This window comes from Marmota monax, unplaced genomic scaffold, assembly GCF_021218885.2.
Source record: "Marmota monax isolate L192 unplaced genomic scaffold, Marmota_monax_Labrador192_F-V1.1 WCK01_AAM20220418_F8-fsc00134, whole genome shotgun sequence".
Taxonomy (NCBI): Eukaryota; Metazoa; Chordata; class Mammalia; order Rodentia; family Sciuridae; genus Marmota; species Marmota monax.
This window is the reverse complement of record NW_026692281.1, coordinates 4,467,230-4,494,840: the sequence shown is the minus strand read 5'-3', so window position 1 is coordinate 4,494,840 and position 27,611 is coordinate 4,467,230. Positions and strand designations below refer to the sequence as shown.

The 27,611-nt window shown below is 37.7% G+C and overlaps 1 protein-coding gene across 3 annotated transcripts in view; it reads right to left on the bottom strand.

Annotated features, from left to right (window-relative positions):
* Positions 1-27,611, bottom strand: part of Arhgef9 (Cdc42 guanine nucleotide exchange factor 9) — a 331,435-nt gene that overhangs the window by 282,142 nt on the left and 21,682 nt on the right. The window lies entirely within an intron of this gene.

Genomic DNA, 27,611 nt, shown 5'->3' with positions numbered 1-27,611 from the left:
GTATTATTAGCACACAAAGATAAAAACACATTGCTAGAATGTTATGCCACACTTACAAACTTATTAAAAAATTAAAATCTAGAGATAGCAATAGATAAAGTACAATTAAAGTTTCCAATTAATTATTTAGGAGTTCTATTATCCTCAACCATGGTCCGTCCACCAAAAATTCAAATACGAGTAGATCAACTCAAATCACTTAATGACTTTCAAAAGTTATTAGGAGACATAAATTGGATAAGGCCTTATTTAGGTATACCAACAGGAGAGTTGGGACCTTTATTTGATATCCTAAAAGGTCCATCAGATCCAAATTCACCCCGAATGTTAACACCTGAAGCAAGAAAGGCATTAAAAATCATTGAAACATATATGGAAAATATGCATTTGGATAGAATTGATATAAGTTTGCCTTTATTATTTATTGTACTACCAACAAAAAATATTCCTACAGGAGTATTTTGGCAAGAAGGTCCATTATTATGGATACATTTATCTTATTCTCCTAACACTATTCTTACTAGGTATCCTGAGGCTGTAGGACAATTAATACTCAAAGGAATAAAAGCAGCAAAGGGAGTGTTTGGAATTTCTCCCAATAAAATTATTACTCCATATACTATGAATCAAATTGATGAGTTAGCTAATGAGTTAAATACTTGGGCAATAATTATGTGCAAATCTAATGTTTCATTTGATAACCACTAACATCGAATCCTTTATTGTCTTTTTGGTCATTGCATCCTGTAATTTTTCCAAAAATGACAAGAAAAACACCTATCATGAATGCTCCAAATATATTCACTGATGGGTCAAATAATGGTACAGCAGCAGTAGTTACCCCTGATCAAACTTTTACATTTTTAGTACCCAAACAATCAGCTCAAAAGGTAGAGCTTAATGCAGTTTTACAAGCTTTTGTGATGTTTAAAGATTCTGTATTGAATTTATTTTCTGATAGTCAGTATGTAGTTAATGCTATAGTATCTCTTGAAGATGCTGGTAGGATTTCCCCTTCTTCTACTGTTTTCTCTTGGCTTTCCACTATACAAAGTCTAATCTGGGACAGAAAAGATCCATTCTTTATAGGACATATCAGGGCACATACAGGATTGCCTGGAGCCCTTAGTTTGGGCAATGATTTAGCAGATAAAACTACACATGACATACATATTTTCTCTACACTAGAAGAAGCTATAAATTTTCATAAAAAGTTCCATGTCAATGCTAATACTTTACAAAAGCATTTTAAAATAACTAAGGAACAAGCTAGACAAATAATACAACAATATCAAAATTGTGTGGCCTTTTTACCACAAGTTAATCTTGGAGTCAATCCTAGAGGATTGATACCTAACCATATTTGGCAGATGGACGTCACACACTTGCCAGAATTTGGAAAATTAAAATATTTGCATGTTACAGTTGATACTTCTTCTGGATTTTTGATGGGCTCCCTTCATGCCGCAGAAAAAACTAAAGATGTTATAGCTCATTGCTTACAAAATTTTGCCACTGTGGGTGTTCCAAAACAGTTAAAAACAGATAATGCCCCTGGTTATACTTCTACCTCTTTTAAACAATTTTGCTCAACATTTGGCATTACTCATATAACAGGAATCCCATACAATCCACAGGGACAAGGCATAGTTGAAAGAGCTCATCAAACTATTAAAATGTACTTATTAAAGCAAAAAGAAGGAATTGGGAAGGGGTATATATTCCCCAAAGATAAACTTAAAATAACCCTTTTTACTCTAAACTTTTTCAATTTGGATTTATCAGGACTTAGTGCTGCGGAAAGGCATATGTGTCCAAAAAATGTGCATAAGCCCAAGGTACTTTGGAAGGATATTCTAACAGGAAAATGGAAAGGTCCTGACCCAGTAATTGTCTGGAGTCGGGGGTCTGTTTGTGTGTTTCCACAGGGAGAACAGCAGCCGATTTGGATTCCAGAGAGATTAACCAAGGTCCTGACCCAGTGATTGTCTGGAGTCGGGGGTCTGTTTATGTGTTTCCACAGGGAGAACAGCAGCCGATTTGGATTCCAGAAAGATTAACTAAAGCGATTTCTACAGACCAAAAAGAAGATGATTTGGCTCAAATCCATAACAACTGATATCCAAAACTCCAGTTTGGCTATTCTTACATCTGCAACAGAACCAGGATGCTTTTTTCAATATCTATTTTATTATTGCCCTTTGCCATATCATGAAGTTCTATTTTGTTTTTTGAGCTCATACAGACCTAGGTTAATGTTTTGCTGATCAGTTCTATTTTTTGACTATAGAGTTTTTAAACATTGCAATGGGGATTTCACCTGTAAAAAGTTATAAGGCCTTTACTATAATGTTATGTGTTGTATGTATTATATTATGTGTGCACACTTGTGTTTTGTGTTATATGTTTGAATGTACGTATGTCCATATATCATATAAGATGAGCGCTCATGATAAAATGGATCCAAATTTTTTTTTCACGTGATTTATGTGGTTTAATTTAAATTGGGTAAACAACTGTTGAGGATTGTTTTAATATGTAAACAAAAAAGAAGGTTAACAGATCTGTTTGTTTACTTTCACCTTTCCTTTTCATTATATTTAATAATTCTCTTAAAGATAATGTAAATTGTTAAGAAAATTGTTTTCTTTTAGTGCCTTCTGGAATGTTACATAATTTTTTCTTTAGCCATTATTGCCAGAATTCCTATCTTCATCCCAGTGCTGGTGAAGTCAAAGATAAAACCAATCTACAGCTTCTACAATAGCCATCACTGAACTGCTTGCAGAACTTGCCTGGACACATTGTGAGCTCACCTGTATGCATTGTGAACTATCTGTTGGTGCAGCAACTTGTGGTAGTGTTGGGGTATTTTTGCTGATGATGTCATTGGTGGTACAATTTTTCCAAAAGGAGCCATCAATTGGCTTGGTGTATCTTCCTCCCTTCTGCTTGTCATGATTGTCCAGCTAAAATTTGGGGGCCAACAGAGGTGAGGCAAAGAACCTCACCCCCCCGCTGGTACAAAGACCTCTCCACAGGTGTGGCTGTATACTGGACCGGTAGTCAGTGACGGGTAAGATCCAATTGCAATGGTACCAACCTAAGGACCATATGTACTATTGGACAACCTAAGGCAGGCGCGGTCCCTAAGCCACATGCTTGTTGTTTAAACAGAGAGGGGGAGATGTTGAGATCCACAGCCGAAGGGGCCCCAGCAAACTTCCAGCTGCCAGCAAACTTCCAGCTGCCGGCTGATGATTGGCTCACAGCGGCCCCAGCAACATCTAGCTGATTGGCTCCTCGGCCCCAGCAACATCTAGCTGATTGGCTCCTCTGCGGTGATGCTCATTGGGCTGTTTCCCTGCCCTTTCAGACCACGGAGCTGCTCATTGGGGGACTTTTTTGGCTCCGCCCACGTGACCCAGCCAATCGGCCTCAAGAGCAGGAGGATTGTGGGAGGTGGAGAGAAGCTTCTGTGGGAGAGAGAGGCTTTTGGAAAGCCGTGGTGGCAGTTGAGGCTCTTGAGGGTTTGGCGTGTGTGGTTCTAAAAATAAAGTTAGTTTCTTTTGACAAGTGGCTCCTGATTGTGCCCAGCCAGACTGTGGCACCTGAGCTTACATTGTGGTTGCCATAGATATTTAGTTGCTCAATGTAGCAACATACCTCTGGGCTCAGGCAGAAATCCATGGGTTAGCCAAGAATTTGGTAAACTTGGGACTGTGCCAGACCTTATATGTGAGTCTACTGTCAGTACCCTATAGACAAGATACTGCTGCCATACTTCCTTTTGCCATACTCTAGCAGTTAGCAAGGATGCATCTTTGTGGGAGTTGAGAGTATCATAATCCTGTCCCTCCCAACCCTGGCCCCCATCCATCATGATTGAAAAAAATTCCTTTGCCACCATAGAATGCAGGCTGTAACTTTCTGACCCTCTTCCCAGCTCCTGATCATTGGCTTAAAGCCATCTGCTTTGTTTTAATTTTTTCTGTCACCATAAAAAAATACCAGAAATAATCAATTCATAAAGAGAAAACATTTATTTTGGTTCACAATTTTGAAGGTTCTAATCCATAATTGGTTGGCCCTCTTGCTTTGGGCCTGTGTGGTTAAGCACATCATGGTAGCAGCATATGATAGAGCAAAGCCACTCATCTCATGACCAGAAGAAAAAGAGAGGGCTGGGGATGTGGCTCAAGCGGTATCGCGCTCGCCTGGCATGCGTGCGGCCTGGGTTGGATCCTCAGTACCACATACAAACAAAGATGTTTTGTCCGCCGAAAACTATAAAATAAATATTTAAAAATTCTCTCTCTCTCTCTCTCTCTCTCTCTCTCTTTAAAAAAAAAGAAAAGAGAAAGAAGTGGGCTGGAGGTCCCACTGTCCTCTTTGAAGGCATGCCCTACATGACTTAAAGACTTCCCACTAGGCCCTACCTCTAAAAGGTTCCACCCAATAGTGCCACTCTGGGGCACAAGCCTTTAAAACATGGACCATAGGGGGACATTCAAGATGCAATAGGGCACCCCTGAACCCATGCAGCATAAGAAAATTGAGGTTAAGTGTTCTCCTGCCACATTTGACAGTTCACCAATCCAAAATCTGCCCTGGAATGACTTTTTCTGGCATTACTAAATAGTCAGCTGAAGTCTGGGGTGCTTAAAAGATTCATAACATTCTTGCTTTTAATGTTCACAGCAATCTTCTGATGTCCATATTATTTGTCATTTCTAACATATGAGGAAACTAAGTCATAGCCTAATCAAGAAATGTCTCATGTTGTACCTGAACACATAATGAGCTCCTCTTACTGCATGCAAACTGAATCTGACTGTCCTTTCTGGAAGTCAGTAGGAAAGGTTATTTGTCAGATGGCAGAAGGAGTATAGTGTTAGATGACCTTCATTTCAACCTGCTACTACCTGCAAAGCAAGGTCTCAAACCTGCCTCATCATTCTCCGCACATTATATATTTTCACTGGATTATGATCCTTGGCTTACATAAGGTTCTTGAAAGCAAGTAACATCTTTTATATCATGTTTATATTCTGTACCCAACACAGCATAGAATCTGCTTTATATATATAATTGTTGATTTAATTGCTTGTTGATTTAAAGTCAAGAATAAAATACACTTGTAGTTACTATATGCCAGGAATGGCTCTGAGTGCTTTTTATTTATTAACTAATTTAATGGTGACTACAAAACTGTAAGATATATACTATTATCTGCATTTTGTAGATGAGGAAACTAAGGCAAAGAGACGGAAATTAATGTTGTTGATAAGTTTTGGATCAGGGATTCAAACTGAAACAGTGTGGCCTCAGAGCATTCCTCTATGCTACCACTCAGTATATAATGAATATATTCATGCTTATTCTCCACAAGTACATTTTACTGACTCACCAAGAAGCACCAATTTCAACAACAAAGAAGACTTGAAGTCAGCAATTAGAATAGAAATAACTTGGCTAATACAAGAATATGGCCTAAACAGGACAGATGTGGCCCTGAGACCACTGGAGCTCCCATCTGTCTGGCTTTCTTTTCCTTCTCTGCTCAGGCATCCCAGCTGAGGCCTTCTCCTTCTATTGTTCCTGTTCATCAGCTATATAAAGCCTGGCCCCACCTCAGCCTAGATTTCCTCTGTTCCCTGGCCAAATTCCCAGACAGAGGAAAACAACCCAATACCCCCTGGCTCACATCCTCCAACACAGCAGGAGCACTGCCTTGCCAAAGGCATGAGTAACAGGAGATTCAGATCTGCGGATGTGTCCAGCCCAGCAGAGAGCACAAGCCCTAACCCAAAACCCATGAGAGTAGAAGAAACTATTTCAAGGCTTCAGCCTCCCAGGAGGGTACAAAGGAAGCATCTTCTCCTTGCTGGGACAATCATGATTTGTAAACTCTGTCCCAGCTAAACAATACAACTTCTCTCCACAGTGTGATATAGAGGAAAGCCCAGGGAAATAGAAGCAGAAAGATAATTATGATAATGATAACAGCTTCATTTATTCAGTCTTTACTCTATGACATAAACTTTGCTGAATACTACCAATCATTGTCTCACCAGAACTTATCAACAATCCTATGATGCATGTGCTACTAGGCACTTATTTTGTAAATGAAATACTGGGAAGTTTAGTGACCTGCTTAAAGCCACAAAGTTCCTGAGTAAAAGAGTCAAGTCTGTTATCAGAGACTAGCTGAAGCTTTCAATGACTACTTTCTGCTACCTTTCTAATGGTTTCTCAGAGCATTTCCTGTCCTGCCATATAACCATTCAAAGATAACAGGTAGGATTAATGTGGGCGTTACCTTATATGACCATAATGCATCAGGTGTTGGCCTAGCTCCTCTTGCTGTATTTCATGAGCTAACTCCCTCACGTTACAAACAATGGCAGTGAGGACCAGAAAAAGAAATCAATTTACTTGAAGTCTTTAGTAGCAAGGCCACTCCCAGCCCAGCATGCCTGTCCTTACACTTCCCTACTTCAGTGATTCCTACAGAATCAAAGGATCAGATTGTCCTCAGATATTGAGGCCTCAATGCTCCATCCCTTTTGCTTAAACTGCAAGTCAATTTTAATGTTTTAACATTTATTCTTCAGAGCAGGGCAGCACTTTTCTCTAAACCCAGCAACTCAGGTGGCTGAGGCAGTAGGATCAAAAGTTCAAGGTCAAGTCTTGCCAACCTAGCTAGACCCAGTCTCAAAATAAAATATAAAAAGTGGTAGAAATGTAGCTCAGTGTTAAAATACTCCTGAGTTCGATCCTCAGTACTGAAAAGAAAAAGAATCAAACATTTTATCTTTTCTTATTCATGATATCTCTCTGTCTCTCTCTCTCTCTCTCACACACACACACACACACATACACACACATGTGACATGTAGTGGTGGTACAATGATGTTCTAAAATTGTCCATCCTTTTATGTGTCAGAAAACCTAGAGCTTGGAATCCTCAGACCAAATGTTTGAAACTGTTTAGAATTTCCTCGATTTTTCTCAAGTCAGAGAGGTTCAAAGTCTGTAGCAAAATAACAATACATAGATAAACCCATAGGTTCCCAGACTCTCTAGAGGAGTTCTCTACTGTCAGAAACTACCATACATGTAAAATACTATAAAAAAAAATAGCCTCTTGATTGAGGCTTCAAGCTGCCTGCTTAAAAACAAAAAAAAAAAAAACAAAAAAAAAACACAATGGCTCATTACGTTCAGCATGACCTCTTACTTTTCTACCATTAGGTTTTTTTTTTCTACCTCTTACATTGGACTGCTTTCAAAATGTCAGTGCTTCTGAAGCCAGAATTAGACAGGCAGTCAGTATAGATAGGTAAATCAAGTCAGGTCAAATCAAGGAGGCTAATTTGAGTGAGTCTGGGAAGATGGAGACTAACCACTGAGAGAGTGAAAAAAATAATTCCTTCAGAGCCCTTCCTCCACCCTTATCAAGAACCTCCCCCTGCTCCAACTTGTTGCTAGGGTAACCCTACAGGGAATTGCCCCTCCCTACAGGGACCTATAAACTTGTTAATTAATGTGTACTGGGCAGCTACCTCCTGCCCTTCACCCTTCAGCCCACCTGTTTCTCACCTTTTGGCCATCCAACAGAGCATTTCCTGGGCCTAGTCACTTACACAAAAAGGAGAAAAATAAAGGGAGGAGAACAAAGGAAGCCTAGGATAAATAAAAAGGCAAAATACCCTCGCTTCTTGGGATACCAGGATACCAGCTATTTTCCCCTTCTCCTTCCCAGGAGAAGTCTATGTTACCCCTTTTTAAATAAACCCTGCTTTATATGTTTGCCTCAGTGTGCTTCTCTAATGTTATACTTCAACGTGTGAGGGAGCAGAACTCGTCACTGGTTACCAGCAGTGTCACTTCTAGAGACAGAAGGGGAAAGCTCAGGTCCCTGAAACCTCAGTGTGTGCCCCTGATAGGCTAGGAATGAAGCACAAACATTCTCAGGTTAAGAGAGCACGGAAAAGTGAAGCAGTCACGACAAAGACTAACTTCACTGGTTCTTGGACTTTCATTCCCCCACTTTTCAATCACCATCAGTACTATCTAATGCTTACATCGTCCCTGTGGCATTTCCATAAAGAAATGGCCTCATTGGCTTACATCCCTCTGGTGAAGGATAGTTCATTATCCTTATAGAACCTCATTTTATCATTAGAAGTTTTTTTTTTTTTTTTTTTTGGTCATTTTAAACCTTTCATCATGTAGCTTCACATACATTATAAAATATTCAATAAATATTAAATTATGCCCAATTTCCTTTGTATATATGGGTGAATCACATATACCCTGTCTGCTCCCTCTTTTCCCATCAGCTCACTCAAAGCCAAAGACCACATCCTCCTGAGTTTTCTTTTCTGAATCTATACAGTTCCAGTTCCTTCAAGCCATCTCTAACCTTCTTACAAGCCCACACTCCTTTTAGGACTCCTTTTACATATGCAGCCCAAATATGTTTCTTAGCTTTCAACCCCCCCACCTTTTCCTTTAGAGGACACTCACTGAGTAATTTGCACATACATATCTACAGGCTCAAGAAATTGGAAGACAGGGAAACATCTGGTGTGAGCAAACCAAAATGTTAAGTACTGATAGGAACACTAAGGCCCAGAGAAGAGAAAAAAAAAATTACTCATCATTTTTTTTTTCTATTTGATCAGTATCTTTCTTCAAAAAAAAAAAAATGTCTCTCAAAGTGTGATTTGGACTGCCTGAGTCAGAACCTTCAGAAGTAATCTGAGAGTTAGAACCAAAGTATCTACATGGTTAACAAGCACCCTGAGTGATTATGAAGCACACTAGAGTTTGAGAGCTACAGCCTAAGGATGAGCTAGCATTTCACCAATGTTGTCTTGCATTCTGTGAACATTTGTTGCTAATTAGGAGCTGAGGCTCCCTCTACAAGCCTCATTAATCAAGACCTTGGGCAGCCTGATGAACCTCCCTGGCCTGAGCCCAGACAGCTCTGATGCACCAGATAATTTTGAAGGAGTTCCATATTTTTTACTTAAAAAGAAAAGAATTCTAGGGGACATTATCTAAATATCCAGATCTTTTTTGAGAAGCCATTCAGCCATTCTTTCAAACATACAACCAGACCTGAGAGCTACTATTATTTCTCTGTATTACCAGTCAGAACACATCTATTTAAATCAGAGATCTTCCTTTCTTGAAATCAAATTCAAAATGAAGCACAAAAGCTTAAGTATCAACCTCAATGCTCCTGTCTTGCCTCTTCACAGCTTCTCAGGCCCTGTTGTTCCGCCCACTTATCCATCTTCTTCCTTTCCTTAATAGGCTTAATTCCATACTTCAACCCCTCTTACAGTTCTTCTGTTGCTCAGCCTTTTAGCTGCCTCACAATATTTTGATGCAAAAAAAAAAAAAAAAAAAAAAAAAAACCACAGACAAAGGCTCCCCTTGTTGTTCGAGCTGCTTCCATTTAGCTCAAGATTGTACCTGTCACCATGCTGGGTTATATGCACTATATGCTTGTTATCTTGTGCATTTATAAAGCTAAAACCATCAGATCACATTGTCATAGGGGGACTGGGAGAAAGAAAAGTGGGAGGGGGAACTCTCCCCTCCATGAATCATCCCAGAAAGTTCCAAAGGTTGGGAAATCCTATGAACTTGAACATGTCACAGGGAAAGAAAAGTGAGCAGGTCCTGTTGCAGGCAATATCCAAAGTTGTTGCTTAAATCTCTCAACAATCTGGTCTTTTAGGAATTCAATAAGTGTCCATTTCTTCGTCTTTAAATCTATTCTGAACTAGAACTAGGGGACAAGGACCTTAAGTCATTTGGAAAATATGCGAAGAAAAGTAGAGGTCCTTGGTGTCTGTCCTTGCTCATGATGAGCCACTGCTCTGTATCAGGAGATAAGATGGTGTTGGCACCATATTTCTCCCTAGGAGGGAGAAAGCACAGTGATTGAAGAGCATTGATTGTCCATCTGGGGCAAGTAGGGGGTTAGTTAGTTTGTGAGAAGGTAACAGAGGCTTAGGGAAACCCTTTTTTAGCAGTACTTATCACAAGTGTAGGATCAGAAGCCTGTATTTATTTTCTCCCTAGGGGTTATTATGCTGATAATTCCTCAAGTGGGAAAAATTTACCAACACTATAGGAAAAAAGGTGCACTTTTGAAAGACTGATTGTATTATTGGACATTCTCTGTAATTTCTTCTTTGGCAAAATTTATTTGCCTTTGCATAATCTTAACCATGAATGTCAACTGAAAACCCCATGGTCAAGTTTGAAAAATGTTTAAGGGGAAGCAGTACTTATGGCATTGGGACACAGAGTATTCCAAGAATTCAGTAAGGCTGGGAGGAAGCAAAATGACACCAAAACATACTACCTGCCCACTAGAGTACCTGCTTCTCTAGAAGTTTCTAGCATATATAATAACACGTGTGTGTTGTAATATGTTCCAATTGTAACCAAAAGCTCGATCTCTGTCTCCAATACCAATCAATGCCAAATTTAATAATGAGGACACGGTTTTGAGAAAAAGGAAAAAGAAGTTTTATTGCTTTGCTAGCAAAGGAGAAACACAAAAGTCTCAAAGGTTGTGACTCTCTCAATCAGGAGGAAGAGGGGGGTGTTAAAGGAATTTTTCAAGGGTTACATTCCAGTCTGGGGTCCCAGGGCACCCTGATAAAGTGTTAGGATTCACTTGTTAATTTGGGAGATATTCACTTCCCAGATCCTCAGCAGGCATCTCCTTCCTGTAAAGGGTGTGTTCAAGGGCAGTTAACTAGGGGAAGAAAAGATAATACTGTCTCCCTAATCTTGTTAGGGAGAGGGAGAGGGGAGAAGAGAGGGAAAAAACACATTAAAAAAACAACAACAAAAAAAAAAACTTAGAGCACATTCAGGAGGTGAAGGGACTACTGTTACAAGATGACAGAATATTATATAACAATGAAAATGAAAGAACTACAAATAGCAACTATAGATTCTTACACTTGAATGTGTACATGAATAATATGAGGATCTTTCTAAAATGCCAAATTCTGATTTAGTAAGTCTGGAATGGAGCCTGAGATTCTACATTTCTAACAAGTTATGAAATGATGCTGATGCAGATGATCTGGGGACCAAATTTGGGGTACAAAGGGATTAGAGCATCTCTCAACAAAAGGGCAATATTCTCATCCCTTTATTACATCAATGTGCTCTGTATCCCTCTCAAGCCCTACTAGTCTATGGGATGCTCTTCCCAAGGTATTTCTCAGATCCCCACAAAGAGCTGCCTTAATAATCAAACACTTTCTTTCAAGTCAGACTTCTATTGTAAAATCCACTGGTAACTCCCTAAAAATAAATGAATCACTGAGAGTAGAACTTCAGGCATTTAGGAAAGAAATTTGGAGGCTAGGAACCTTCCTAACACCTAAAATTCCACACCACAGAGACAGCCACTGACTCCCCCACCACCACTACAATGCCTGCTTCTTCCATATCTTCTACCCATTGCCTCCTCTTCTCACTGAGAAGAAGGATATTTCTTTCTCTGAAACACAGGTTCCCCAAGGCAACGCTTTGCCTCTTCTGTGGTGGACCCTGTTCCCTGTTCACTTCAGACAGGGCCACACATTTTCCAAGTCTAATCTGAGCATGCCCATTAACAACTAAAGAAAGAAGCATGGGTGCTGTAGAGTAGAATAATGAGCACCAGATTTGAGTTCCACAGAACAGGTTTTGAATGCTGACTTCACTAGCCATAAGCTAGGTGATCATGGCAAGTGATTTTGACTTTTTGGTTCAGCATTTCTTTAGTGAGCACCCACTGGGTAGCAAGCATGTTCAGGGGCTAAATATTGGGCCTATCAAGTAAGACAAGAACCCTTTCCTCACAGAGCTCACATTATAGAGGGGCAAAAAAGACAACATATATGCAACATATTGGGTGGTGGCAAGTGCTTTGAAAATTATGTGGAGTAAGAGGACAAAATGTCAGGGGTTGTTATCTGGCATGTGACATTGGAGCATTTCATAAAGGAGAAAAATAGCAAAGGGTCATTAACATATGAAAAATATTCTCAGCCTAATTAGTAATCAGGGAAATGCTAATCAAAGCAAGGAGACACTATTTTACATCTATCTGATTGACAAAATTAAAAAGACTGACAATACCAACTCAGTCAATATCTAGTATAAATGAAGATACACAGAAAATTAATTCTCATACACTATTTGTGGGATTGCAAATTGGCACAGTCACACAGGGAAACCAATTGGCCTTGTCTAATACATTTAAATGTATACTTATCTATAAATCCCCAATGTTGTGGATATTTACTGAAGAAGTTCCTGCATAAGTGCCCCAGGAGGCAGGCACAGGATTATTCAGAGCTACACTGTCAGTTTCAAACTGGAAACAACACAATTGTTTCTCAACAGTATAACAGGTGTTTTACATCCACGTAATAGATAAATACATAGCACTGGAAAAGAACAAACCTTTGCTACATGCACTCAACATGATTCTCAGAAACATAAAGTCTGAATGCACAAAATTCAACCATACACTCTTTAAGAATACGTGCCTAGGTGGTAATAACTGAAAAATAAGGTAATGATTAACACAAAATTCAAAGTAATAGTTACCTCAGTGGAAAAGACAAAAGAATGCAATCAGGGAGGGGAACATAGGGGGATTCTACAGTTTCCTTTAGTAATGTTCTATTTCTTAATCAGGATGGTGGGCTTGTGAATGTTCATTTAATTATTCTTTAAGCTGCACATAGGTTTTCTTAAATAATTTTTGCATGCATAAGATTTCACAATATTTTAAGAGTATGTGCTCAAGTGGTAATCTGTGCTTCAAGACAATTGTTCTTGCATTTTGGACACAGAAGAAATCAAAGACCTTTTCTCTTTAGAAAAGGCTTGGATCACAATCACAAAATGTAATCGTTGAAAAATAACTAAAATTATCTAATCCAACCCCCCACCTTATAGTTGAATCTAATTCACAATATATTAGGTTGTATATATGAGTATTCCAATAAAACCTCTCTATAAGCTTGTAATAAAGTGTTATTACCCTTGTTTCTCTTATGGAAAAACTAAGATGCAGAGAGGGTAATTAAATTGTCCAAACATCACACAGCTAGCAAATGATAGAACGAGGATTTGAACTGACAGTTCTGAAGTTCCAAAACTATCTAGTGATGAAATAGCCTTTCTGAAACTATGAGAAACTTCTATCAAAGTCTGTGGTGAGATGAAATTGAGATGGGTGGGGAGAGTTAGCAGAGACTATATAGGAACACTGAACTGACGTCTCTGAGGAAATATGGCAGAGTAGGTGTAGGTGGAACTAGGAGACAGAAAATCTGTATCCAAATCCTACTTTCTGGCTGTGTGACCATGAGCAAATTATGTCACATCTCAGAGCCTCAGTTTTCTATGCATTTAACAGTACTGACTTCCAGTCTCTAGTCCATCATATAAAGAACTCTGAAGTCATCAATCTTGCCCATACAACAAGAAAAAAATCTTAAAAAAAAATGAAATTCAACATTTTTTTTTAGATCTGTCAGAACTGAAGTCACAGAACAAAACACTTCCCCCCAAATTGAAGAGATACAAAAGTGGATACGGAGAATCACAACTTAAACATGAGCTGAAAGCTGAGAATAAAAAACTCCATGGGAACCAGTGTTGGGGTAAGAAAATCTAAACTGTAATTGACAAGATTTCTAGAGGTTCACACTTTTATGAGTTTTACCGTTAGGAACCCTACCAGGTTCACACATTGGTGATTGGAGAAAAATCCTCACATACCCGGCAGGGAGGAGGGGAAAAGTAGCTATTTTGAAATGCATCCAGAACATTCTGTTCCTAACAAGGCCTAAAAGAAACTATTTTATGGAAGCCTAGCCAACTGGAGTTTGACAAGAGATAGACCTGGGGGAAATGTGCTACTCAATGTTAGCCTGCAAAAGGAAAATACTCCAGCCTCTGCTAGCTTTCCTGTTTTAGCTAAGGGGGAAAAAAGAAAACCAAACTGAGAAACAGTTTTGAAATCCATATCCCAGGGGAACCTATCATAAAAGGAAGTTGGAGTAGCTGCATTAATTTCAGACAAAGAAGACTTTAGAGCAAGGAAAATTAACATAGGTAAAGAGAGGACACTATGTAATTATAAAGAGGTGTATATTCCAAGAAGTTATAGCAATCTTTAATGTGTATGTGCCTAACACCGGAACATCAAAACATATCAAGCAAAAACTGATAGAACTGCAAGAATAACTAGATTAATCCACTATTATAATTGTAGATTTTAATAGTTCTCTATCAGTAATAGATATATCCAGTACAAAGGCCCCTGTTGAACTGAAGACCACCACCAATGAACTGGCTATAATTCACATTTTTTAAACATTTAATTTTTAGTTGTAGTTGGACACGATACCTTTATTTATTTATTTATTTTTATGTGATGCTGAGGATCAAACCCAGGGCCTTGCACATGCTAGGCAAGTGCTTTACTGCTGAGCCACAACCCCAGCCCCCTAATTGACATTTATAGAGCATTCATCCAAAAGTAGCAACATACATATTCTTCTCAAGCTCACAGGGAACATTCACCAAGGCAGTCTATATTCTGAGCCATAAAACACACCTGTAAAATTTTTAAAGAATATAAATAATATAAACTATTCTCTCAGACCACAAATGAATTAAACTAGAAATAAATAAAAAAAATGACAGCTAGAATATCAACAAATACATGGATACTAAACAATAAACTTCCAGATAACACACAAGCCAAATAATAATTCTCAAGAAAAAGTTTAAAATTTTTCAAATTAAGTAGAAATGGAAATAGACCTAATCAAATTCTGTGAAATGAAGCTGAAGCCATGCTCAGAAGGAAATATATAATATTGAAGGAATGAATAAAATGGAAAAGAAGTTCAAAATCAATTACCTAAGTTTACACTTTACCAAATTAGAAGATGAAGAGCTAATTATGTATAAAGTAAGTGGGAAAAAATGAAAATTAGAACTGAAATCAGTAAAATTGAAATAGAAATCTAATAGAAAAAAATTCAATAAAACCAAAGCTAGTTCTTCAAAAAGATTAATAAGATTGATAAACCTCTAGCCAGGCTAACTAAAAAGAGAGAAGATGCATAAATAATAATATTGGAAATGATAAAGGGATTATAAATACAACTTCCATGGCATTAAAATGGTAATAAAAGAATATTATGTACAACTGTATGCCCATGTTTTAGTTTTAAATAAGATGAGCCAATTCCTTAAAATATACAATCTACCAAAACTCACACAGGAGAAATAGATAATCTCAGGAGGCCTGCACCTACTAAAGAAATTGAATTACTAATTAATAATCCTCAAAAATAGGAACATCAGGCCCAGATGGGTTTGCTTGTGAATTTTATCAAATACTTCATGAAGAAAATAAGGAAATATTTTATAACTTCTTCCAAAAAATAGAAGTAGAGGGAATACTTCCTAACTCACAGCCAGTACTACTCTAATGCCAAAATTTAAAAAATGAGATACTACAAGACAGAAAAACAACAGACCAATCTTTCATGAAGATAGATGAGAAATCAGTGGAATGGCACATGCCTATTATCCCAGCTACTTGGGCGGCTGAGGCAAGAGGATCACAAATTTGAGGCCAGCCCAGGCAAATAAAATAAAATAGGGGCTGGTGACGTAGCTCAGTGATGGAATGCTTGCCTAGCATGTGCAAGGTTCTGGGTTCAACCCCCAATACAATAAAAAAGAGAGAAAGAAAAATCACAATTCATAAGCAAAACGTTACCATATCAAATCCAACAACTTAGAAAAAGAATTGTACATCAGATGAAATGGAAGTTATTCCAAGTATGTAAGCTGGATCAGTATGTAAAAATTAAATAATGTAGTCCATCATCTCAATAGGATAAAGAAAAATCACTTGATAATGGATGTAGAACAAGCATTTGACAAATCCAACACCCACTCATGATAAAAACTATCAGCAAACTAAAAATAGTGGGAACTTCTTCAAATGTATAAAATAAAATCTACCAAAAAAAGTATAGAAAATTTCACACTAATGATAAGAATCTAGACACTTCATCAGTAAGATCAGGGATAAGGCAAGATGTTCACGTTCACCATCCCTATCTGAAATCATAGCAGAAGTCCTAACTATGCAATAAAGGAAAAAAGGCAAACAGATTATGAAAAAATAAGCAAACTTGACTTTTTTCCACGCAATGTAATTGTCCAATGAATCTTCTGGAACTAATAATCCATTTTAGCAAGGTTACAGGATAAAAGGGTAATATACAAATGTCAGTTGTCAGCTTTTTGTTTGTTTGTTTGTTTTGCTTTTGCTTTTCTGATACCAAGTATTGACCCAGGAGCATATAAATAATTGAGCCACATCCCAGCCCCCTATTTTTTGGGGGGTACCAGTAATTCAACTCACCAGCATTCATCCACTGAACCACATCCCCAAATATATTTTGTATTTTATTTAGAGACAGGGTCTCACTGAGTTGATTAGCACTTTATTCTTTCTGAGGCTAGCTGTGAACTCAAAATCCTCCTGTCTCAGCCTCCTGAGCCACTGAGATTACAGGTGTAATCCCCAGCTCCCTCAGTTGCTTTCTTATATCATAAATAAACAAATGAAATTTAAAATAATACTATTTACATTAGCAACAAGAAAATGAAATATTTTGGAATAAATAGAAAAAATAATGTTTTTAGATGTATATTAAGAAAACTATAAAAATGAGTCATAGAAAAACAGAGAATCACATTAAAATATTATTTTAAAATTAAAAATTCAAGGACTGCTGCTACTTTTCAGTTAATAAGATTGCAGAGGGTGTGGGAGACTTGAGTTTAAATTCTGGTTCAGCTTTTGTGATGCTAAGCATGTTATTTATCTTTTCAGAACTCTGGTTTCTTTGTATTGTAATATTATTAGACATATCATGAACAGAAATGAATAAAATGTGCCTTAGCATGAAACCTAGAACCAGAGCATGTGCTCAACATCCATGATCTTTGAAGCAAAAAATTCATGATAAAATGCCCAGCAATAGATAAGGTAAATAAATTCTATTGTATAACCTATCCATCAATAGAATACTTTTTAACTATTAAAAAGATGAAGCTTTTGGAAAAGATAAAACTATGGAGACCAAAACTAGATCAGCTATTATAGGGGAATTAGGGGAGGACTGTCCACAAAGGGGCAGATAAAGAAATTTCTGGTATGATAGAACTATATGTATCATGATTGTGGTAATAGTTATACTACTGTGTATAACTACTCATGAAAATGCATAAGAAAAAGTTATTTTTACTCTGCATAAATTGTAAAAGTTAATAAAAAATAATGACTTTAAAAAAATCACTTTATGTTTGGGTAACTGATGAGCTCCATGATGTATTACTAAGAAAAATAAAATAAAGTGAAATCTATGTATAATACACAAACTTTGTGGAAGAGAGAATGCATCTTTGTGTGTATGTGTGCATATGTTTGCTTATATATACATAAAATATTTCTGGTAGATATACACATCAATTAAAAATAATTGCCTCCTATAAAGGAAACCAGAGGACTGGAGAAAAGAGAGACTTTTAGTCAATACACTTTTGCTGAAATTTAATCCTGGTGAATGTATTATCTATTAAAAGTAAATAGTTTATGGGCTGGGGTTGTAGCTCAGTGGTAGAGCACTTGCCTCACACATGTGAGGCACTGGGTTCGATTCTCAGCACCACATTAAAAAAAAATAAAATAAAGGGATTGTGTCCATTTACAACTAGAAATATATATATATATATATATATATATATATATATATATATATATATGCTGCAGTCTGGCTGGGCACAATCAGGAGCCACTTGTCAAAAGAAACTAACTTTATTTTTAGAACCACACACGCCAAACAAAACAGCCTCTCAGGAAAAACCCTCAGAGCCTCAACTGCCACCACCGGCTTTCCACAAGCCTCTCTCTCCCACACAAGCTTCTCTCCACCTCCCACAATCCTCCTGCTCTTGAGGCCGATTGGCTGGGTCATGTGGGCGGAGCCAAAAAAGTCCCCCAATGAGCAGCTCCGTGGTCTGAAAGGGCAGGGAAACAGCCCAATGAGCATCACCGCAGAGGAGCCAATCAGCTAGATGTTGCTGGGGCCGCTGTGAGCCAATCATCAGCCGGCAGCTGGAAGTTTGCTGGCAGCTGGAAATTTGCTGGGGCCCCTTCGGCTGTGGCTCTCAATATATATATATACTTTAATTGCCTATTGTTAAGTAAAATAAGCCAATCAAAAAAGGCTACATACTGTGCTATTCCAACTACATGCTAATAGGAAAAGGCAAAACTATGAATACAGTAAAAAGATCAGAGATTGCCAGTAAAATTTTATATATATACGTGTGTGTGTGTGTGTGTGTGTGTGTGTGGCTTTTAAAAAAGTAAATAATTTACATTGAAAATATAATCATTATTGAGGATTAGCTCAAGATGGCAAGCTAAATGCATACTCCATCTTGTACCCCATTATCCCAAATTCCTAAATATTTAAAAAATTTACAATGTTAGTTGAAAATAAGTAAATTTCTGTGTACCAGAAATTTCCTAAATCTCTGTGTATCAGAGGTTTCCTAAGAAACAGCATGCATGATCATCTTGAAGGTCTAATTCACACAACCAAAGTTAAGGTTAAGGATCTTTAGACAAAAGTTTAAAAGTTGAAGCAACTCTTAGGGAGCAGCCTAATGAACAGATCCAAGGAAGAGTCAGAAGCTCAAGATGTTTCTTGACTTTAGGGAATGGGTTGGCTCAAGGAAAGATGCCCTATCATTTGTGTTATTAAGTTTGAATCTGATGTGCTTCACTGCAACCAAATTCAAGAGGCGGAGTATGGCTGGGAACCAGAATTAGACTTGCCTAGAGGAGAAGTGCAAGTGGAGGGGAAAAAGCCCATTGCAGGTATTGGAAACGAAGTCAGCTAAGCAAGCAAAAGTCAGCATCTGAAGGAAAAAAAAAATGTGTTAGGGAAGGGTCAGCATGAGTGGATAGCAAGAGACAGAGGCACACTGGGTGCTGGGGAGTAGGTTTTAAATAATATCTAACATAGGGTAATATGGCAACAAATAAATGGGAAATTCAGAGGTGGATCTTACTTTGAAATCCAGAGAGGCATTAATTTTAAGGAATTAAGCAGAATGAATCAGATCCAAGACTTGAATGGATTTCTGAGGCTGGAGTCTGTGAAGATGGGGTAGTAATAAGGGAGCTTCAGGAATGAGAGTCAGGTGGAGGGAGGAGTGGACAGATGGAAGGATGACAGATTTTAAAGGAAGGCCTTAGATTCTGGGGTCAACATCAAGGTCAAATAGCAGAGATGGGTGGCTATGGTTGAGATCCAGGCAGTGGGCTGTAACTATTTAAATTCTGCTTCCCTGCATCAGTAATGGGCCTAGATTTCCACCCAAAGTAGAATTAACATCTGGGGATTGAGGGCTTTCCTCATATAAGGAAGGCCTGGAAGTCCTAGTTTCTGCTCAATTTCTAATCTGGCCTCTCTCAATACCATCAAAAAGCCTATTTATCAAATGGAGTTCCAGCAGCTCTTGTGTCCATGATTTACAGATTAAGTCCATAAAGCCTGTATGTTTCTCTCAGTGAACAGGACTTACTTTTCCCCTACCACGCAGTGCTCAAAAACTATCTGATGGATGAATGAATGAACTAAAGGAAAAACACAAATCATTCATAAGCTAGGAACTCCAAGTTTGTTTTTAATTGTATTCCTTATATTTAGCTAGTTAATATATTTTCATGAAAGTTAACTTTACTAACATAACTCAAAAGTTTGAAATATTAAAAAGAGTACAGTTGAAAGCCTACCTCCCACTCCCTCTCAGAGATAACCATGTTAGCTGTGAGTAGCTTTTCAGGAGGCTTTAAAATACAGACAAGCATCAATAAATGCATTTTGTTCCCACTCTTTTTACACAAATATTAAATTATACTTAATACTCTGTACTTGCCTTTTAAACTTAACTAAATATTTCCAAGTACATTTTGGAAATATGAATTTTCCCTCTCCTGTAAATCTGCTTAAAATCTTCTTGAGCTTAATTTTACATTTTGGCGAGGTATTATGAGCTTCTAATGGTATCAGTGGACAAAGTGGATCCCAGGGGGTCCCAAAAGAAATTCAAAATGAGCCCAACATCTAAAAACACTGCCTTATGGGGAGGGGCACTGGGTCACTGGGCATTTCATTGTGACATTATGTATCAATACAGTTTTGTACCACTTAGATGTATTTCTATTTTTAAAAACTAAATTAAGATCAGAAGACAGGATATTATATAGAACAGTTCACCTGAAGGGAGGGGCTAATCTACATTCAAAGAGAATCAAGGGAGCTAGCAAGTAAATGCATTGGGTGGGACTTGACTAAAACTAGTTTAAGTAAACCAACTATAAATAACATTTTGTGAGAAAGTGAGGACATTTGAATATAAATTGATTTTAAATTATAAAGAAGTATTGTTAATTTTTATAAATATGATTAATGATACCAGGGATATACAGGATAACATTTTTGTTAAGATATGCATTTTGTTAGGAGTTAGTTCTAACTCTCTGCAGCACAGAAGGGTAATTATAGTTGACAATAAACTATTATATATTTTATGAATAACTAGTCTCCAAACATAAATAAATAATGAGACAGATATGCTGGTTACCCTGATTTTACTAGTATACATTATATACATGTATTGAAATATCACACTATAGCCCATAAATATGTATGATTAATACATGTTAATTAAAGAGAAAAAATAAATTTAAAAAAGAGATACATTCTACAGCAATAGATATGAAATGTCATCCTGTTTATAATATATAATATACAAAATATATAAAAAGATGAATTAAATATAAACAAGAGTTCATTGCATTAAACTATGTGATTGTCATATGGATGTCCAGAGTTCTATTCTCTCTAATTTTTATAAGTTCATAAAAACCATTTTTTCATACTAGAGGTTTGAATTCAGGAGATACTTTACCACTGTGCTACATGCCCACCCCTTCTTGTTATTTATTTTTTAAATTCTGAGACAGGGTTTTGCTAAGTTGCTGAGGACCTCGATGATGCTGATGGTGGCCTGGAACTTGCAATCCTCCTGTCTCAATCCCCTGAGTCACTGGGTTTATAGGCATGTGTCCCCATGCCAAATAATATGTTCAAAAATATTTATAATAAAATTAAAATGATTAAAATATATAAATATATTTAAAATATATCAGTTTGATAAAAATCTGGCTGTGGGTTTACTAAATGAATTCCTGGTGTCCTTTTTTATTCTTCCAGTCCTTTTAGTTTGATTGTCATAAGCATTCATGCATGGGAAAGAATTATAAATCCACTTCTTCAGATAGATCCTTCCAACACTCAGAGTGCCTCAGCCTGAGCCTAGCAGGAACCCAAACCTGATTCTCCACCTTCTTCAGTACCTTCCAACAAGAAACCGAAGACTGCCAGTCTCACTGTGAACCAAGGAATGAACTCTGTGAGAACAAAATATTTGTCTGTTTTGTTGACTGTTATTGCCAGTTCCTAGAGCAATGCGGTGAAGTATGCATTCAATCAGTATGTGGTGAATGGATGAAGGAAAGGAAAGAGGCCCACCTCAAATGTACAGCCAGCGCTTTAGGGAACATTGCATTTTAAGTCCATTTGGTCAAGAAAAAAGAGGTTGACAACAAGTGGAGCAGACCCTGGAAAGTACCTTTCAATAAAGTACCCCTAAAATCCAATCTATTTAAGGGTCTGAAGCCAAAATAGCTTTCAACATATTGTTTCTCATCTAGAATACTAGCAACACCTGTCCATTTCTCCTCAGCCAAGGGCTGGCAATATCTACCTCCAAACCTCCCCTTATGAATCTAGAAAGGCTTCTATCTTAGTTTGTTGATTTCTTGAGTTCCCGGTTAGGGATGGAGGTGAACCACACAGCTGATTTAGCATTTGGAGGCATTCACAATACTAGGCAGACAGAAGTTGAGATATCTGAATTCTAATCTATACTTTGCCATCTGATCTTCTGTTGGACTTCCTAGCTAAACAGACACAACCGATCTAGCTTTGTTTCCTCAGAATCTGAAGTCGAAAAAAAAAAAAACAATATTTGGCCCTTCCTACTTCACAATAGAGTCAAAAAAAGAAAAGTCAATAGGCCTGGGTTGTGGCTTAGTGGCAGAACACTTGCCCCGCGCATGTGAGGCATTGGGTTTGATCCTCAGCGCCACATAAAAATAAATAAATAAAATAAAGGTATTGTGTCCATGTATAACTAAAAAAAATAAAAAGAAAAGTCAATAAATATTTGTGGTGGATACTCTAAAATTATTTTATTATCTTTATTGTAAGATGATTTGCTTATGGTCCCCAAGAGGAAGTTAAGAGATTCCCTTCTCTTCCTTGAAATCTTCAAGTTTACTATCGTAAAATAAGATGGGAGCACATCATCTCTGTCTTCAAGTAACTTTAACAGCTGTCCATGACCATTGCCTTTTGAATTCACAATAACAGGGTGTTCTCAGCTTTCCATGAAAAAAAAAATTCTAGTTTTCATTTTCCCAACTGTACAATGTAGAGGGCAAATGAGACCAAAGTCACCTTCTTTTTTAACTAGAGCATTTTAATTATACATAGTATTTGGGTTCATTTTGACAAAATTATACATTCAAGAAATTTGATTTCAATCACCATCTCCCCCTTTTCCTCCCAACCTCCCTTCTGTATTTTTCCACCTCTATGCAATTGATCTTCCTTTCACTGCTTTATTATATATTTTTGATTGGTACTCTCTACATATACATAAAGGTGAAATTCCCTTTGGTACATTTATATATGTATATAAAATTATATTATTAAATTCATTCCATATTTCTTCCCCTTTCCCTTCCTTCCCCGCTAAACCCACTTTTAGCACTGTCATCACACCAACCCTGAATCTAAAGACACAATTTTCTATTGTTTCTTTCTGACCTTCCACATCACCAAATTTTGCAAAATCTATAGGAGAAATATGTGTTGAAATCATCCCTTTCTATTTAACCCTACTATTATTGCTCTAATTGAGACATCCATCATCTTTCATTTAAACTATTATTACAAATGCTTCTGTTCTCCCTGTCTCATGTCTGAGCTCCAACCCACACCCCACACCTAATAAGCATCATTAACTCCATCATCAATATTACTTTTATAAAACTGTTCATTTCTAATGTCTAGCAACTGTAGTTTTACAAAAAAAAATGCATACATGTGCCTAACAAATACAATGAAGTTCCTTAAAAGATTACTTTTTTATGAAAATGGATCACATTATTTCCTATTTCAAAATCCTTCCCTAATTCTCTAGATATGAAATCTAAATCACATAAATTGACAATCAATACTCTGTGTATCTTACCAAAATTGTAATAACAATATTACTATAGTTTGATCTTTTAGTATAAATCAAATGCAATTCCAAGCCCTTTTCAAACATTAACTCTTATAATCAATTTTAAAATCTTATATATGGTATGTGATATAAAGAAAATCCCAGAAATCAGATATGTTTTATAATTAAAAATCTTTCAGATTTTTAGAAGGTGAAAATGCCAATTCTTATGATACATCCCCAAGATGAGGCATAAACAGATAAGTTAATATTTCTGTAGCAATATGTGCAAATATTCATATTAAATGAGATGCAGACTCTAAAATGTCTCATGTCAATTCAGATATTAACAACAAATTAATTTGGGGTTTTTAAAGATTTTTGGATTTGTGGTACTGTGGATCATATGTTCTGGAGTTTTCCCCATTTTATGAATGAAGAAACTGGAGCAAGGAAAGGCTCAGGAAATTGTTGGAATCTTCACAGCTAATAGATGACACAGCCAGGGTAAAAGTGAGGGCTGGTTCAACGTTAGTATTATTACACAATTTTGTGAGAGGCTGTCCTAGTCCCCGCCCCCCCAACTCCCTCTGTTTATCTCCACTCCCAAATAAAGACTCCAGGTCCCATTCTCCTAATTACTTGGCTTTTGATCTGCCTTTCCCATAGTTGTTCAAATTATAATCTTCTTTAAAATGTAAATTTCCAGTGAGGGGGCAATCAATTTTACTTAACCTATGGGGTCCTCACAGTGCTTTACTCCTACATTTCTCCTAGCTTTCCTTCAAGTGTGTGAAAATATATATAACCCCACTCTCTAATATGCTTAAAGATCCTTGTGAAGGTAGTAACCATTTTGTACTTAACTGGCTTGGCCCGAAGAAAGCACTCAGGGGCAAGAGTTAACTCAGTGAAGAGGAACCCATAGCCTGACCTCTTCAAGAGAAGAAAGAAAGAAATATAGGAGAGGAAAGAGGAAAGACGAGGTTATCAAGGGACAGAGACAGCAGAATTAGCATAATTGTTGAGAGCCACAGCCAAAGGGGCCCCAGCAAACTTCCAGCTGCCAGCAAACTTCCAGCTGCCGGCTGATGATTGGCTCACAGCGGCCCCAGCAACATCTAGCTGATTGGCTCCTCTGCGGTGATGCTCATTGGGCTGTTTCCCTGCCCTTTCAGACCACGGAGCTGCTCATTGGGGGACTTTTTTGGCTCTGCCCACGTGACCCAGCCAATCGGCCTCAAGAGCAGGAGGATTGTGGGAGGTGGAGAGAAGCTTGTGTGGGAGAGAGAGGCTTGTGGAAAGCCGGTGGTGGCAGTTGAGGCTCTGAGGGTTTCTCCTGAGAGGCTGTTTTGTTTGGCGTGTGTGGTTCTAAAAATAAAGTTAGTTTCTTTTGACAAGTGGCTCCTGATTGTGCCCAGCCAGACTGCGGCACATAATAAAGGAGCAGGATTATGGATTCCTCAGAGACAAAATGGAAAGAGGAGAACTGGAGTGAAGGAACACACAGAACAAAAACTGAGGCAGATCAGAACAGGCTTGGGGAAAAAGGTAGCCGAACAAGCCTGGGCTTTCTTGGAGGAGAGAAAAATAGGATAACCATGGCTAAACTAAGGTGGGGAGGAAGCTCTTTGAGACTAAAATGGATAATTCATTTAAAATCTGAGGCAGTGTTGGGGAGGCTTCTCCTAGTCCCTTAACTGTCAGCATTTCAAAACAGCACACCACTGCCATCCAATGGATTTTCCTGGAACAGCAGACAGCAGGCTTGGCCACAGAGCCATAAATTCCATCCATTCAGACACTGAAAACTAGGATGTTAGGGAATTACGCTTCCATGGCAGAGCTTATGATAACCCTTGGAAAGGTAATTTACCCCTTCTCCCTTGATATATTATTCATCAACTTTTGGCTTTGGCCAGCCACTCTAATATACCTTTCTTGTTTTTCAGACCTTTCTGCTTCTGTTCATGTTATACAGGCTACTTTGCCTGGCATGTTCTACTTGCCCAATCACTTCTATGCAAATTCTGTCTGTCCTGCTCTTGGCTGTTTCTAAACTGCAAAAGAAAAAGGATTAGAAGATATGAAATCTAGATTCTTCTCTAAGCTTGGTGATTAATTAGTTGTGTGGCCTAGAGTTAGCCACTCACATTTGGAGATGTAAAGCCTCCCACACAGAAGAACTGAAAATATCACAAGATACCATGTGAGAGAATACAGTATAAATTATAACAACTCTGTAAGTATAGGATATATGAATGACACTATTTCTATAAAGTCTCTTGGTCTCTCTTAGGCCAGACAAATATGACCACTAAAAAATCATTTTGGCATAGAATCTATCATATATTTGACACATATTACACACTGGTTTGAGTTTTTAGTGGGATAAATATGACCTTTAGAGCCAGACATATGAAAGTTCAAATCTCTCTTTTGCCACATAATGAAAAAGTAATCTTGAGAAATTCATTTCACCTCTAATATGTAGGCTTATCATCAGTAAAATAATCATACATACTCCACAAAGAATGTCACCTCCCTCAAACTCACTTTGGGCCCCCTAAATAATCCACCTCAGGCATACATTTAGCCTGAAAGTAGTATGGACAGAGTATCTATATAGACTTCAATTGACACAAAGGATATCTGACACACTTTTAGTCCGTGGTTTGATGAATTCTAGGAACATTCCAGAGAGGGAGGAATTCAGAGTGGGCAGTGAGATTAAGAAGCCATATTTTAGCCCTGACCCTAGTGATCAGGGAGTTAACATAGTAACAACTATTTCAGCTGCACACCTCAACATGCCTGGATCTGAAAAAAAGGGTTAGTTCTAAGACTGCCTCGAACCTAAACTGGCCCTACTAGGGGAACACTGTGGTGAGCTGAAAAGGTCAATAGCCTAGCAGCCAACTCCCACTGGGGCACTGGAGAAAACGGAAAATGTTGTGTGATATGTAATGGTTCTTACACAACTAATATTCTCACAGTCTAATGAAAACCTTGTTCCCCCACCTTCAGACCACTACATCCCCTTGCATCCCCTGCATTACTTTTTTGGCCCCTAGAGTCATGTTTTCCCTTTTTACAGCATTGCTTTCAGTTTCATACCCTATTACTTCAGCAGAGGTTGAAGCACAGACTTGCCTCTATGGACATGAAAATTCTTACCTTTTGTGTAATGCTTTATACCTATTTCCACACACATTTAAAGAATGTCTTAATCATAACATGCCATAGCAGAAGACAGGAAAGAAACTAGCATGAGGTACAGATAAGGAAACAGAGGCCCAGAAAGATACAGCCATTTGTTAAAGGAAACATAGATGGAAAGTGAGAGCCAGGACAAAATTCTTACTCTTTATATTTTTATCTGAATAGTCTAGTGCCTGCTTTGCTGGGAACCTCCATATCAGATTGGTTAGAAGTATATACGTGATACAGAAAGACACTCCCCCAAATAAACTTTGTTTTTTGGGAGAGGGAGAGTACAACCTGTATCTGTACTCCCTCCATTTACTTCCTGGTCTCCTGCATTCCTAGGCTTATAACAGAGCTGAAAAAATAATCTTTAAATCCTGGAAAGTCAAAACTCAAAGACCTTTGAAGAGTTCTTGATCACTAGCCATCCCTCCAGAATAGCCCCACCCCAATGCCTTTCCTGAGGATTCACAGAACCTTTTGCCTAAGAGGACAAGATGTGCTTTTGAATGAGTTCTTTAAAATAACACAAACACCTCCATTCCTAGTAGGCTCACGGGTATAATGTATCCAAAGCTTAAAGAGAAAGATTAATAAAATTTCTACCAAAGAAATTTTTTTTTCACACAGCAAACATGTAACCAAACCTTTTAAGATTAGAATGTTTTGTTATTCCTGATTTCAACTCCACCTCTCCAGTCTCCAAATTGAAATGCCAAGGCAACACCACTGAAGTGATCTTGCCATGTCTGGAAAACTCCTGACCTAAGCTGAGAGTTGGGAATAAGTCTCAATACTGACCGGCCATATATCATCAAAACTTTTGAAAAGGAGCTTTAAGATTACCTCACCATCCTCCTATATTCCAACAGAATTCATTTTTATGG